We start from the raw sequence: 13,383 nt of genomic DNA, 5'->3' as shown, positions 1-13,383 counted from the left end.
AATGATAAAGGGCTTAGTCCAACAAGAGGATATAACCATTCTAAATATATATGCACCCAATACAGGAGCACCAGCATATGTGAAGCAAATACTAACAGAACTAAAGAGGGAAATAGACTGCAATGCATTCATTGTAGGAGACTTCAACACACCACTCACCCCAAAGGATAGATCCACCGGGCAGAAAATAAGTAAAGACACACAGGCACTGAACAACACACTAGAACAGATGGACCTAATAGACATCTATAGAACTTTACATCCAAAAGCAACAGGATATACATTCTTCTCAAGTGCACATGGAACATTCTCCAGAATAGACCACATACTAGCTCACAAAAAGAGCCTCAGTAAATTCCACAATATTGAAATTCTACCAACCAATTTTTCAGACCACAAAGGTATGAAAGTAGAAATAAATTCTACAAAGAAAACAAAAAGGCTCACAAACACATGGAGGCTTAACAACATGCTACTAAATAATCAATGGATCAATGAACAAATCAAAATAGAGATCAAGGAATATATAGAAACAAATGACAACAACAACACTAAGCCCCAACTTCTGTGGGATGCAGCGAAAGCAGTCTTAAGAGGAAAGTATATAGCAATCCAGGCACACTTGAAGAAGGAAGAACAATCCCAAATGAATAGTCTAACATCACAATTATTAAAACTGGAAAAAGAAGAACAAATGAGGCCTAAAGTCAGCAGAAGGAGGGACATAATAAAGATCAGAGAAGAAATAAACAAAATTGAGAAGAATAAAACAATAGCAAAAATCAACGAAACCAAGAGCTGGTTCTTTGAGAAAATAAACAAAATAGATAAGCCTCTAGTTCAACTTATTAAGAGAAAAAGAGAGTCAACACAAATCAACATAATCAGAAATGAGAATGGAAAAATCACGACAGACTCCACAGAAATACAAAGAATTATTAAAGACTACTATGAAAACCTATATGCCAACAAGCTGGAAAACCTAGAAGAAATGGACAACTTCCTAGAAAAATACAACCTCCCAAGACTGACCAAGGAAGAAACACAAAAGTTAAACAAACCAATTACAAGCAAAGAAATTGAAACAGTAATCAAAAAACTACCCAAGAACAAAACCCCGGGGCCGGACGGATTTACCTCGGAATTTTATCAGACACACAGAGAAGACATAATACCCATTCTCCTTAAAGTGTTCCACAAAATAGAAGAAGAGGGAATACTCCCAAACTCATTCTATGAAGCCAACATCACCCTAATACCAAAACCAGGCAAAGACCCCACCAAAAAAGAAAATTACAGACCAATATCCCTGATGAACGTAGATGCAAAAATACTCAATAAAATATTAGCAAACAGAATTCAACAGTATATCAAAAGGATCATACACCATGACCAAGTGGGGTTCATCCCAGGGATGCAAGGATGGTACAACATTCGAAAATCCATCAACATCATCCACCACATCAACAAAAAGAAAGACAAAAACCACATGATCATCTCCATAGATGCTGAAAAAGCATTTGACAAAATTCAACATCCATTCATGATAAAAACTCTCAGCAAAATGGGAATAGAGGGCAAGTACCTCAACATAATAAAGGCCATATATGATAAACCCACAGCCAGCATTATACTGAACAGCGAGAAGCTGAAAGCATTTCCACTGAGATCGGGAACCAGACAGGGATGCCCACTCTCCCCACTGTTATTTAACATAGTACTGGAGGTCCTAGCCACGGCAATCAGACAAAACAAAGAAATACAAGGAATCCAGATTGGTAAAGAAGAAGTTAAACTGTCACTATTTGCAGATGATATGATACTGTACATAAAAAACCCTAAAGACTCCACTCCAAAACTACTAGAACTGATATCGGAATACAGCAAAGTTGCAGGATACAAAATCAACACACAGAAATCTGTAGCTTTCCTATACACTAACAACGAATCAATAGAAAGAGAAATCAGGAAAACAATTCCATTCACCATTGCATCAAAAAGAATAAAATACCTAGGAATAAACCTAACCAAGGAAGTGAAAGACTTATACTCTGAAAACTACAAGTCACTCTTAAGAGAAATTAAAGGGGACACTAATAAATGGAAACTCATCCCATGCTCATGGCTAGGAAGAATTAATATCGTCAAAATGGCCATCCTGCCGAAAGCAATATACAAATTTGATGCAATCCCTCTCAAATTACCAGCAACATTCTTCAATGAATTGGAACAAATAATTCAAAAATTCATATGGAAACACCAAAGACCCCGAATAGCCAAAGCAATCCTGAAAAAGAAGAATAAAGTAGGGGGGATCTCACTCCCCAACTTCAAGCTCTACTACAAAGCCATAGTAATCAAGACAATTTGGTACTGGCACAAGAACAGAGCCACAGACCAGTGGAACAGATTAGAGACCCCAGAAATTAACCCAAACATATATGGTCAATTAATATTTGATAAAGGAGCCGTGGACATACAATGGCAAAATGACAGTCTCTTCAACAGATGGTGCTGGCAAAACTGGACAGCTACATGTAGGAGAATGAAACTGGACCATTGTCTAACCCCATATACAAAGGTAAACTCAAAATGGATCAAAGACCTGAATGTAAGTCACGAAACCATTAAACTCTTGGAAAAAAACATAGGCAAAAACCTCTTAGACATAAACATGAGTGATCTCTTCTTGAACATATCTCCCCGGGCAAGGAAAACAACAGCAAAAATGAGCAAGTGGGACTACATTAAGCTGAAAAGCTTCTGTACAGCGAAAGACACCATCAATAGAACAAAAAGGAACCCTACAGTATGGGAGAATATATTTGAAAATGACAGATCTGATAAAGGCTTGATGTCCAGAATATATAAAGAGCTCACACGCCTCAACAAACAAAAAACAAATAACCCAATTAAAAAATGGGCAGAGGAACTGAACAGACAGTTCTCCAAAAAAGAAATACAGATGGCCAAGAGACACATGAAAAGATGCTCCACATCGCTAATTATCAGAGAAATGCAAATTAAAACTACAATGAGGTATCACCTCACACCAGTAAGGATAGCTGCCATCCAAAAGACAAACAACAACAAATGTTGGCGAGGCTGTGGAGAAAGGGGAACCCTCCTACACTGCTGGTGGGAATGTAAATTAGTTCAACCATTGTGGAAAGCAGTATGGAGGTGCATCAAAATGCTCAAAACAGACCTACCATTTGACCCAGGAATTCCACTCCTAGGAATTTACCCTAAGAACGCAGCAATCAAGTTTGAGAAAGACAGATGCACTCCTATGTTTATCGCAGCACTATTTACAATAGCCAAGAATTGGAAGCAACCTAAATGTCCATCTGTAGATGAATGGATAAAGAAGATGTGGTACATATACACAATGGAATACTACTCAGCCATAAGAAGTGGAAAAATCCAACCATTTGCAGCAACATGGATGGAGCTGGAGAGTATTATGCTCAGTGAAATAAGCCAAGCGGAGAAAGAGAAATACCAAATGATTTCACTCATCTGAGGAGTATAGGAACAAAGGAAAAACTGAAGGAACAAAACAGCAGCAGAATTACAGAACCCAAAAATGGACTAACAGGTACCGAAGGGAAAGGAACTGGGGAGGATGGGTGGGCAGGGAGGGATAAGGGGGGGGAAGAAGAAGGGGGGTATTAAGATTAGCATGCATGGGGGGGAGGGAGAAAGGGGAGGGTGGGCTGCACAACACAGAGAGGACAAGTAGTGACTCTACAACATTTTGCTAAGCTGATGGACAGTAACCGTAATGTGGTTGTTAGGGGGGACCTGATATAGGGGAGAGCATAGTAAACATAGTATTCTTCAGGTAAGTGTAGATTAAAAATTAAAAAAAAAAAAAAGAAAGAAAGAAAGAAAAGGGGGATTACTCCTTAACAGGATAAAACTATTGGTAAATCAAAGATCAACGCATGCTTTAAATATCCTTAATGTTGATCACTTAAAGGGTGTCAGATGATCAGCTATGGAGGTACTCTTTTCTGATAATATTCCTTTCTCTTAATTAAAAAAAAAAAAAAAAAGCAGTTACTGTGTGCTGACCTCCAATGAGTTCTGCACAGTGGTATAGAGGGCATGTCAAAGTGTGGGCAAAGGGTCTGTTTGTTTCTACGCAGAAGATCAAGGCCTAGCTTGGATACCCAGAAAATGAACTAAGATACGATATGAGGAGGAGCTTCCGGCATCAGCACTCTCTGGAGGACTCGTGCCGGGGGATGATCATCAAAAAGCCTCCACAGGGATCCGGACGATGCTGCGGTTGTGGCTGCATCCAGCCCACCATCTCCTGGACTTGCCATAAGAAGGAGGAGGGAGATGTCTAGGCTGGCATGTGCATACAGTGAGACAACGAATTTGACTGTATCTGTACTGTTGGAACTCAACCAGGAGTTGGGAGGGGTGCAAGTTGTAGCACCCCAAAATCTCATGACTATAGACTATCTATGGTTAAAAGAACATATGGGATGTGAACAGATCCCAGAAATGGGCTGCTTTAATTTGTCTGATGGTTCAAGTACAGTTGGAAAATATCCATCATATCATAGATAAATTTTCACAAATGCCTAGGGTGCCTAAATGGTTTTCTTGGCTTCACTGGAGATGGCTGGTAATTATAGATTTGCTTTGTTTATGTCACCGTATTCCTATTATGTCAATATGTGTGTGCAAATTAGTTAGTAGTTTAAAACCTATACATACTTAAGGTACTATACAAGAAGATATGTCAAAGAAATAATCAATCCTCCCAAGTTTCCTTCATATGCTACATCTATAGCTTTTCTTCTTCCTTCCTAATTACAAACTTTAAATAGAATTCGTGCCTCATATCGAATTTACCGAGTATCATAATTCCTCCAGGTGGTAAAGATACCTCGAGACAAGTGCTGGGCATAGAAGCCACAGGGCATAAATCTGCAAAGAAGTAAAAAGCTAACCTTTGCAAACAATATGGCTTCTCTCTCACTTACCAACTTTACATTTCCCTGTATGGCCCCGGAAGATGACTGGTTAGCCAGAGACGGGTAAGATTCCTCAAGGGAGGAACAACCTAAGACAGGCACAGTCGCAGGGGGGCCATCAGGTGAGAATTTGGGGATCAACAGAGGTGAGGCTCAGAACCTCACCCCCCCTGCTTTGAGAGAAATCTTCTGCATCCGTGGATGTCTTGCTGCCCTTGTCTAGCCTGGATTAATACTTAGTCCATAGGCACACACCTGATCATCTGATCATCTACATTTGCCTTCTTACAGCACTAAACTATGTTTTCTACCTTTATCTTGCATCTACCTACCACTTCAGCATTTTATTAAAAATAAAAATAATAATAATAATAGGAGAAATGTGGGATCAACATATAAATCAAGTACAAAAATCAAATGAATATTCATATTTGACCTGATGGTTTATAGGTCATATTGCATGATCAAAACCGAAAGTTTCTGTGATGACTGCCCTTGTACTGTTCACCATGTAAGAATTTATTCACTCTGTAAGAATTCGTTCACCATGTAAGAACTTGTTCGTTATGCTTCAGAAGATTGGAGACTGACGAGAATTAGGCTTGAGATGGATTAATGATTGTACATTGAGCATTGACCCCCCTATACTGAATTTTATTGTTGTTAACAACCATTTGATCAATAAATATGAGAGATGCCCTCTCAAAAAAAAAAAAAAAAAAAAAAAAAATAACAATAATCACTAGTTAATAGTACTTAATATATGCAAGGCATTGCTTTAAGTATTTTTTACATATTAAACACTTTAATTTTCATATAACCTTTTGAGAGAGGAATTCCTTGGTATTTTCATTTTACCAGTAAGTAAAGAACTAGAGAAGTTAAGGAACTAGCCCAAGGCTACAGCACTAGTAAGCATTAGTTAAGGTTTGAACAAAGGTGATATGCTCAGTTTGTGCTCTCAACACTTTAGCGTACTGCCTCTCAAAGTAAAGCTAAGTAAACCTAGTTGAAGGAAGTAGAAATGAGGAAGAAACAATACCGGAAGGGCCAAAAAACACAGAAAAGCAGTGATTTCTGTAAATACAAATAATTCTCATAGAAGTATGATCTGTACAGTTTATATGGTTTATGTGGTAAAAGTCAGCAAAGATAAAAGAAATTGTGTTCATACAGGAATGGAAAGCCATCAAATCTAAATGAGCAGTGTGGAAGATCCAAAGCAGAAAGGAAGAAGAGTAAAACCCAGGTAGTCAAAAATGTAAAAAGTGAAAGTGGAACGAACACCCGCCCCCCCCCCCCCACCCCAGTAAAAGAAGTAAGTGAAATGGAAACAAAGCAACTATATCTGAATCCCTGAAAACTCTTATTTTCCTTCTTTGGATAAAATGATTTTGCAATTTTATTAAAGAGCACAAATAAAGTTATAGAGGGTAATACTGAATATGCTTGCTTAATAATAGTGGCAAGGATCATATACATAGCAGGTAAGATCTGAATTAAGAGGGTATTTGAAGTTGTTTCAGAAGCCAGAGGGTAGTTAATTTCCACAAAGCTTGATTCTGTACAGCGATGCAGTCTTGGTTATATGCTACCCCAAGATGTTTGTTGTTATGCTGATATGCATCAAAAACTATCTAAACCAAATGAGTATCAAATTACATCAACATAAAGAATTATGTACCACTTAATACCTTAGAAGAATAGCAATATAGAATACTAAAACTGAAAATTGATTGAGTATCAAGCATTCGTTACTTTTAAACTTTTTTAAAGCTATACAAGAAAATTAGAAAAACAGAACATTCAATGTGGAAACAAGGAAGATGTTGCTTACCAAGAAGACAGCTCATCACCAATTTTCACTCTTAAAAGAGAGTTATCTATCAATGATGATACAAATCAGTGATTTGCTCCAGGATCAGTTATGTAAAAAAAGTACGGGGTAAGGTCATCTTTGGCAATAATAATAATGTTGGTGAAGAAATTAATGTAATACTCAGTGTGCCCTCCAGGAAGAGTGTCATATAAATCCAATATATCTTTTCCCAGCTCATTGCCTAAAATGGGGTGAAGAATTTCTAATTTAAAGAACAAAGAAAACTAATGTGGCTTTTAGCTAAAAGAAAATGAATTTCAAGCTATCATTCTGAAGTATGTGGAGAACTGTTTCAGTTGTGAATGAAACAGTAGTCTACAAATATCAAGAAACCACAGGGGGGAAAATATTTATGTACATATGACATATGTAATATTTATAAAGATATTAAAAAAGTATAGTTGGAAGGAGCCTAATAAATGAGGAGCCCCCTAATGAAGAACCCCTTTACAAGTCTTTGATGCTTAACCATTAATAAGTGACAAGCGTGTTTTATCTTTTACAAGGCTAGGAAGACTTACTACAAGTTTAAGAAGACCACTGTAGACACAGAGAATATAGCATGTTATTGGTTTTTATAGTCAATTATGTTTATAATAAAAACACACTTTTTATCACTCCCTCCAACATTCTATTTGAAAATTTTCAGATACATCAAAATTTAAAGAATTATTACAGGTACATGCCTGAACAGCCATACCTAGATTCTACCATTAATATTCTACGACACTTGTTTTATCATTTATCTATCCATCAATCCATCTTCATTTGTGTTGCTCTACTATTTACAAGCCTATTAAAATGGTATCTAAACGTAGTTTCTGAAGCAAGGTTTGGTATACTAAGGATGTATGTAACAGACATGATAAGCACATGGAGCTCTTGGCATACAATCTTCAGTGTTGCTATAGGATAAATATCATTCATGTAATTTCTTTAATTCATGGTGAGTGAAAGTACGTTTCATATTTAGTTGTGAGGTGTAACAAAGTAGTTAAGTGCTAACCCTGAAGACAGACTGAAGTTTGAAGCCTGGATACTAGCTTCCTTACTTGCAAAATAAGATACTAGTAGCAATATCAAAGTGTTAATGTAAAATTTTAAAGAGATGATGTGTAAACTGTTCAGCACAGTGCTGGCTTCTTTATAGGGCTCAACAAATATTAGCAATTTCATCATCATCATTATCGTATTAGTCCAGTCTACCACAATAGGCTTTGGCCACTATGTCCTTATACATACCTACGTTACTGTTTGTGGCATTTTTCATCACTTTACATCTTCTATAATCTTAGGATGTCTATTTTACTAAGACTAAACACAGACTGAGGGCCAAAGCACATGCATCCTCCATTTTCCCAGTCCATTCTCCAGTGGAAATAGATACTTGCTGTTACAAAAAGCAGTGGTGGTGCACACAGAGGAAAACACTCTTGACACATATTTTGCTTTTCAGCACCTGAGTGACAGGCAGTTGAAAGGCTGTCTAATTGTGCTCTTCCTACTTTGTACAGTCATTGCTCCCTTTCAACCCTCATATGAACTCATAATTCTATTAAATTTTGTTCAGTCCAAACAGAATGTGCTGTCTTCACCGACATGTCCCAATGCCTTTATATCTGTAGATAGCATATATGTCAGTTTTGTTATATGGCACAAAAATAGATGGATTCCTAAATCCTCTACCAGTCACATGCCTCTTTAAAGACATGATTTGCAAGTAAAGCTTGCAAAAGCAAGCTTGACATCCACAGTTGACACCTGAATGCAGAGTTTAGGGATGCCAACTCCCCCCAAGTCAAAAATCTACATATAACTTTTGACTCCCCAAAAGCTTAACTACTGATAGTATAATGTTGACTGGAAGCCTGGCCAATAACAAAAACAGTAAATGAACATATATTTTGCATGTTCTATATATTATATACTATATTCTTACAATAAAGAAAATAGAAAAGGTTTTTACAAATTTTATTTACAAATTTTTACAAATCTCCAGAGAATTTTCTTTGAAAGAAAAAACCCATGTATAAGTGGATGTGCACAGTTCAAATCTGTGTTGTTCAAGGATCAACAGTACTTCTTTGCTTACCTTTCAAGATTAGTTTTAGCATCTTCTTTTTGCCAGAGGAATCAGAATCTAATTGCAAAAATTAAAATTACTCCTACATCACTTCAAATAACATACTTTGTCCACTGCTTATATTTCTGCAGTTAGGATATATGAGAATATATTAGATATTAAAAGGTATGGCAAAAGTTAATAATATCTCATCTTAAAAACTAATCTGGGTGAAGCTTTTTTAAGCATACTTTCAAAATATTATTGACTTTTGTACCATGTATATGTTTTGCATATTCAAAAATAAAAATTTAAAAACCCTAAAATAAAAAATGAAACCAATGAATCATACAACTTGGTAGTATAACTCAACAGAAAGAAGTATTTCCAGTGACTTCTGAACACAGTATATATCCTTCACATAATATACTCTAAGGACAAAAATACATGCAGAGAAATCTCAAACTTTACTCAGAAGCTTACTGACAATAGTAATAATACTGGTTTGGTTATGTTGAAGGCATTTTCTCTGTACATAGTAGGATAAAGCACGTATGTTATAAGGCACCAAGATTTTCATTTAAGACAAAACAGTCAAATACATTATCAATGAAGTTAAGGAAAAGCCTTTGATGTTAAATTTGCATTGGATATATCACTCTGACTTATGATTAAACAAATAAGCTAGAACACATTTTTTTAGCTTTCTCCTCTGAAAGGGCCTAGAAGCAACGACACTCCAGCAGCAATGAATATGTTAGACATCCTGATCTTGGTTTCTATATTACCATTTCTCACCAAAAAGAAACAAGATTCCTTAGATAAATAGACCATTCAACATGTGGAGCAAAGAAAGTTAAGAAGGCAAGCCAGGACTACCCAGTGCCAGAAAGCCCTCCAAGTCTAATGGTGAGCAGAAATGTTAAAAAAGATACAGGAGCCAGCTCAAAAGGGTTCCTACTGTCTAAATTTGGGACACTTTGACAATCAAAAATAAAAACTGTAATGGTTATTAAAAAAGTGAATAAATTAAGACCCATAAGCCCATAGTAGCTTCCCCACAGAAAATATCTCATTTGCCACTATTGGGTGACTATTTCCCCAGCTCTTTACTCTGGATATTGATAAAGGGAAGAAATTATGCATTTACTCATACATTACTCTGAGGAACTTTTAGCTCATCCCTAGTTAAGAGTCTTCCTCACAGAAAATCTCCAATAAAATAACTGCTTTCAGCAAGAATTATCAATGGGTCCTAAAATCAGTTAAGGTAGTCAAAAACGGGATATTGCTTGGTGTCAAAGTATTACCCCAAGATTACATACGTATCATAAAGAGGCAAACCACACCTTTATAATAAATTTGATAGGCACCACTTCAAGCAGTCACATTTAGCATCGTTAATAGTGTGACAATCTGACATTATGTATCTTCTATAGGATGCAATATGAAGTACAGAGCATCAACTCTTAAATAGTCTTACCTAAGAAAGTTTTACTGTAAGCTAATCAAACTTTTCTTTAGACCTAACTTCTACTAACAGGAAATTCAGATGACACTACGAGAAAACAGACAAGTCCAAAATGTGGAAGCATTTTATAAGACCACTGGTTTGGACAGTTAGGTGTCAGAAAAAGAGATGGGTCTTATTCTTCTTTTAAAAGGGACTAAGCTATAATCACCAAATGCAGTACATGAATCCTGGTAGAATACAGCTGGGGAAGGGTGGGAATTTCCCACTTTGGAATAGGAAGCAAATTTGCATATTAATCCTTAACTTGGGCGTTGGTACTGGGGTGAGCTGGAGAAATTTTTTTTTTTTTTAAGGAAATGCACTCTGAAACATTTAAGTGTCACCGTATTTGCAACTTAGTTTCAAGTGGTTGGTTATACAGACAGGGAGAAGAGTGGGGGGTAACAATAAATGCTGCACTGAATTGGGGTGGCTGAGTATTATTTAAATTGGTTTTTTTCTCAACTTACATTAAGAGTGAAAAATTCAGAATAAAGTTTTTAAAAAAGTGCACCCGTACTCAGAGGTACAACAGAAAATACACCTAGGCTGAACTTGATACTCCTGGGTACAAATCTCACCTCTATTGCAAGTGGTGTGGCTTAAGGCAAGTTACTTAGTATTACTGAGTTTCTGTTTCATCTATAAAATTCAAGTAATAATATTTAGTCATTAGGTGTTCTGAGTTAAGATCACATATGTAAAATTCCTAGCAGTGTTGCACAAAATAAGTAAATTTGGTCTTTATAATTAAATATTACCCTTAAATACAACACTGTAGGAAAAAACATTCCTTTCATTATTTTCACATTCCAGGATAAGGAAACTACATTAGGTTAAATTAAATATTACTAATCCATCGGAAGTCAACGTGAAGTAATGAGGGAAATGAGGATTTATATAATATTTTTAAAATCCAAATTCCAACTGAAACCCGAGGCAAAAGGAAATCACAAAAATCCTTACCTATGCAAACGATTTGCCATCTATCAAACTGTTTACTTTGTTTTTGGTTTTAGTCTATACCTGAATAAAACAGTAAGAACAGTGGAAGTTAGATGTTTTTTTCTTCTCAACAGATAATCTGCTTTACGTTTAAAAAAATTTAAGGTTTATCTTCATTTCTATAGGTAAGTCCAATAAAATACACAATTATTGGGCTTTATTCTAAATACTGGTTAAGATTCATAGAACTCGAAAGGATGCAATTTGCTTTCCTCAGTTACAACGTACTTGTCCTTTTTCACTCACAACCCCTTTTTCTAGTTAGGCCATCAGAAAATGACTATATACAGTGATCATCAGGTAGCAAAGAAAAAGAGGTGTTTGTGTTTCTTGTTTTTTTAAAAATAAGTACCATCCTTCTCTTTCCAGTACCAAAGAAAACAGCAGCAAGGTAGAGGAGGGGGAAGAGTCAGGTCTCAGGCTCCGAGGCTCAGCCAGGTGAGGGGAGGTAACACCTCTGCCTTCCTTCTCTGGGTTAGGGTGCTGGGCAAATGGGCGTGCAAAAGACGGGGTGCACCCTGTAAGACAGAGGTAATTTCTCCAGAACCGCAGGGCCCAAGACCAATCTCCTCCCTGGAAGATTAAATGCCATTGAGGGGACACTCTGGAGTGTCCCCAGGAGCGGATGGGGGTGACAAGACCTGGCTTTCCTTTCCGTCCAGCGCCCAGATGGGGGACGCGTGGTGTCAGCCCCTCCGCGGGCGCAGCCCGTCGCGGGCGGCGAGGAGCGGCTGGCCAAGCCCCCGCTCAGGCCGGGCGGCCGGCTCGCCCTCCCTCCCCATTACCTGCGGGCGGCGGTGCCGGGGCCCGGAGTCCTGGTGCTCCTCCTCCTCCCCCCGCCGGGCTGAGGCGGCGAGGTGGCGGCGGCGGCGGCGGCGGCGGCGGCGACAGCCCGGGGGGAGGGGGCGGAGCGCGCGGCTCGCTGCCTCTCTCCTCCCCCGGGAGGCCGACGGGACCCTATCTCGGGCCGCCGCGCCTAGGCCCGTGGACAGCCTGTGGCTGGGGCATGGCGGAACAGCCAGCAGCTTGCCTGCGAGGGGAGCGAGCGAAGCGGCGGGAGGGGAGCACCCGCGGCGCTCGCGGGGGCCTGAGGGGAGGAGCGAGGGGGCCCGGGGAGCCGCGCGCGGGCGGCCGTTGGGGGCGGTTGGCCGAGGGCAGGCGGCGGTTTGGGGAGCGCGGCGACGGCTCGCGTTTTCTCCGCGGGGCGGGGTGGGGAAGGGGAAGGGGAGTGAGGGGAGGGGAGGGGAGGTTGGGAGGGAGCCGCCGCCGCGCGCGTGCGGGCCGGCGCCGCGGCCGTTGCCGCTCGACTCACTCCAGCCTGTTTGGGGGCACTTTGTTTGTGTCCCACAATGCTCTGCGCGGGCGGCCGGGCTGGGGAAGGGGAGGGAAGTGGGCGGAGCGGAGCGGGCTCGGGGGCAGGACGCGAGAGTGGGGCGGGGCGCGGTTATTGCGCAAGCGTAGAAGAGACCGCTACCGGTCGCCTGGGCTGGAGCGGTGGGACCCAGTCTCCTAGCACGCAGGTGCCTTTGCACACCGTCTGTGCATCTTTGCGTATGTGCACACGTGCAGTTTACATTCTTAGGCGGCACAAGTACTGCCCAGTTTGTCCTTCCGCGAGCCGTCCTCCCGCTTACACGCGGGTGACAAGCATTTCTGGGCATGGTTCACCCTTTTTTTCCCTCCTTTGAACTAAAAACGAAAGTCCTGTTTTCTCGAGTGGTTTCTGTAGCCGGGCTGATACCGGAACAAGCTAGCTCCTTTAGGTGAGGGAGGTTAGCCGGTAGTCCGCCCATTTTTTACACTGGGTAACTGAGGCCGGCGAAGAGTGGCGCCTGACAGGTGGAGGGCGGGAGGGACAGGCGAGCCCCGCGACCGCGTCCTGTGCAGTGTATACAGCTGACTCTGCCTGAGCATCCGGATTCTGTGC

General features: G+C 39.9%; 1 protein-coding gene across 8 annotated transcripts in view; it reads right to left on the bottom strand.

Annotated features, from left to right (window-relative positions):
• The window catches only part of ZBTB44 (zinc finger and BTB domain containing 44), a 67,331-nt gene extending 54,587 nt beyond the window's left edge, over positions 1-12,744 (bottom strand). The window contains exons 1-4 of one of the 8 annotated variants that reach the window (XM_037000820.2): positions 12,242-12,741; positions 11,809-11,974; positions 11,418-11,477; positions 8,969-9,016 (exon numbers count right to left, since the gene is read on the bottom strand). The gene's annotated coding sequence lies outside the window, so the exon portion shown is untranslated. Of the gene's footprint in view, positions 1-8,968; positions 9,017-11,417; positions 11,478-11,808; positions 11,975-12,241 lie in introns of all 8 variants that reach the window. The other 7 variants (XM_037000819.2, XM_037000821.2, XM_037000825.2 and 4 more) reach the window with 7 other exon arrangements.
• Positions 12,745-13,383: the final 639 nt, after the last annotated feature.

Source organism: Manis javanica, chromosome 6, assembly GCF_040802235.1.
Source record: "Manis javanica isolate MJ-LG chromosome 6, MJ_LKY, whole genome shotgun sequence".
Classification (NCBI taxonomy): domain Eukaryota; kingdom Metazoa; phylum Chordata; class Mammalia; order Pholidota; family Manidae; genus Manis; species Manis javanica.
The sequence above is the reverse complement of the archived record's forward strand: the minus strand, read 5'-3'. Positions and strand labels throughout refer to the sequence as shown.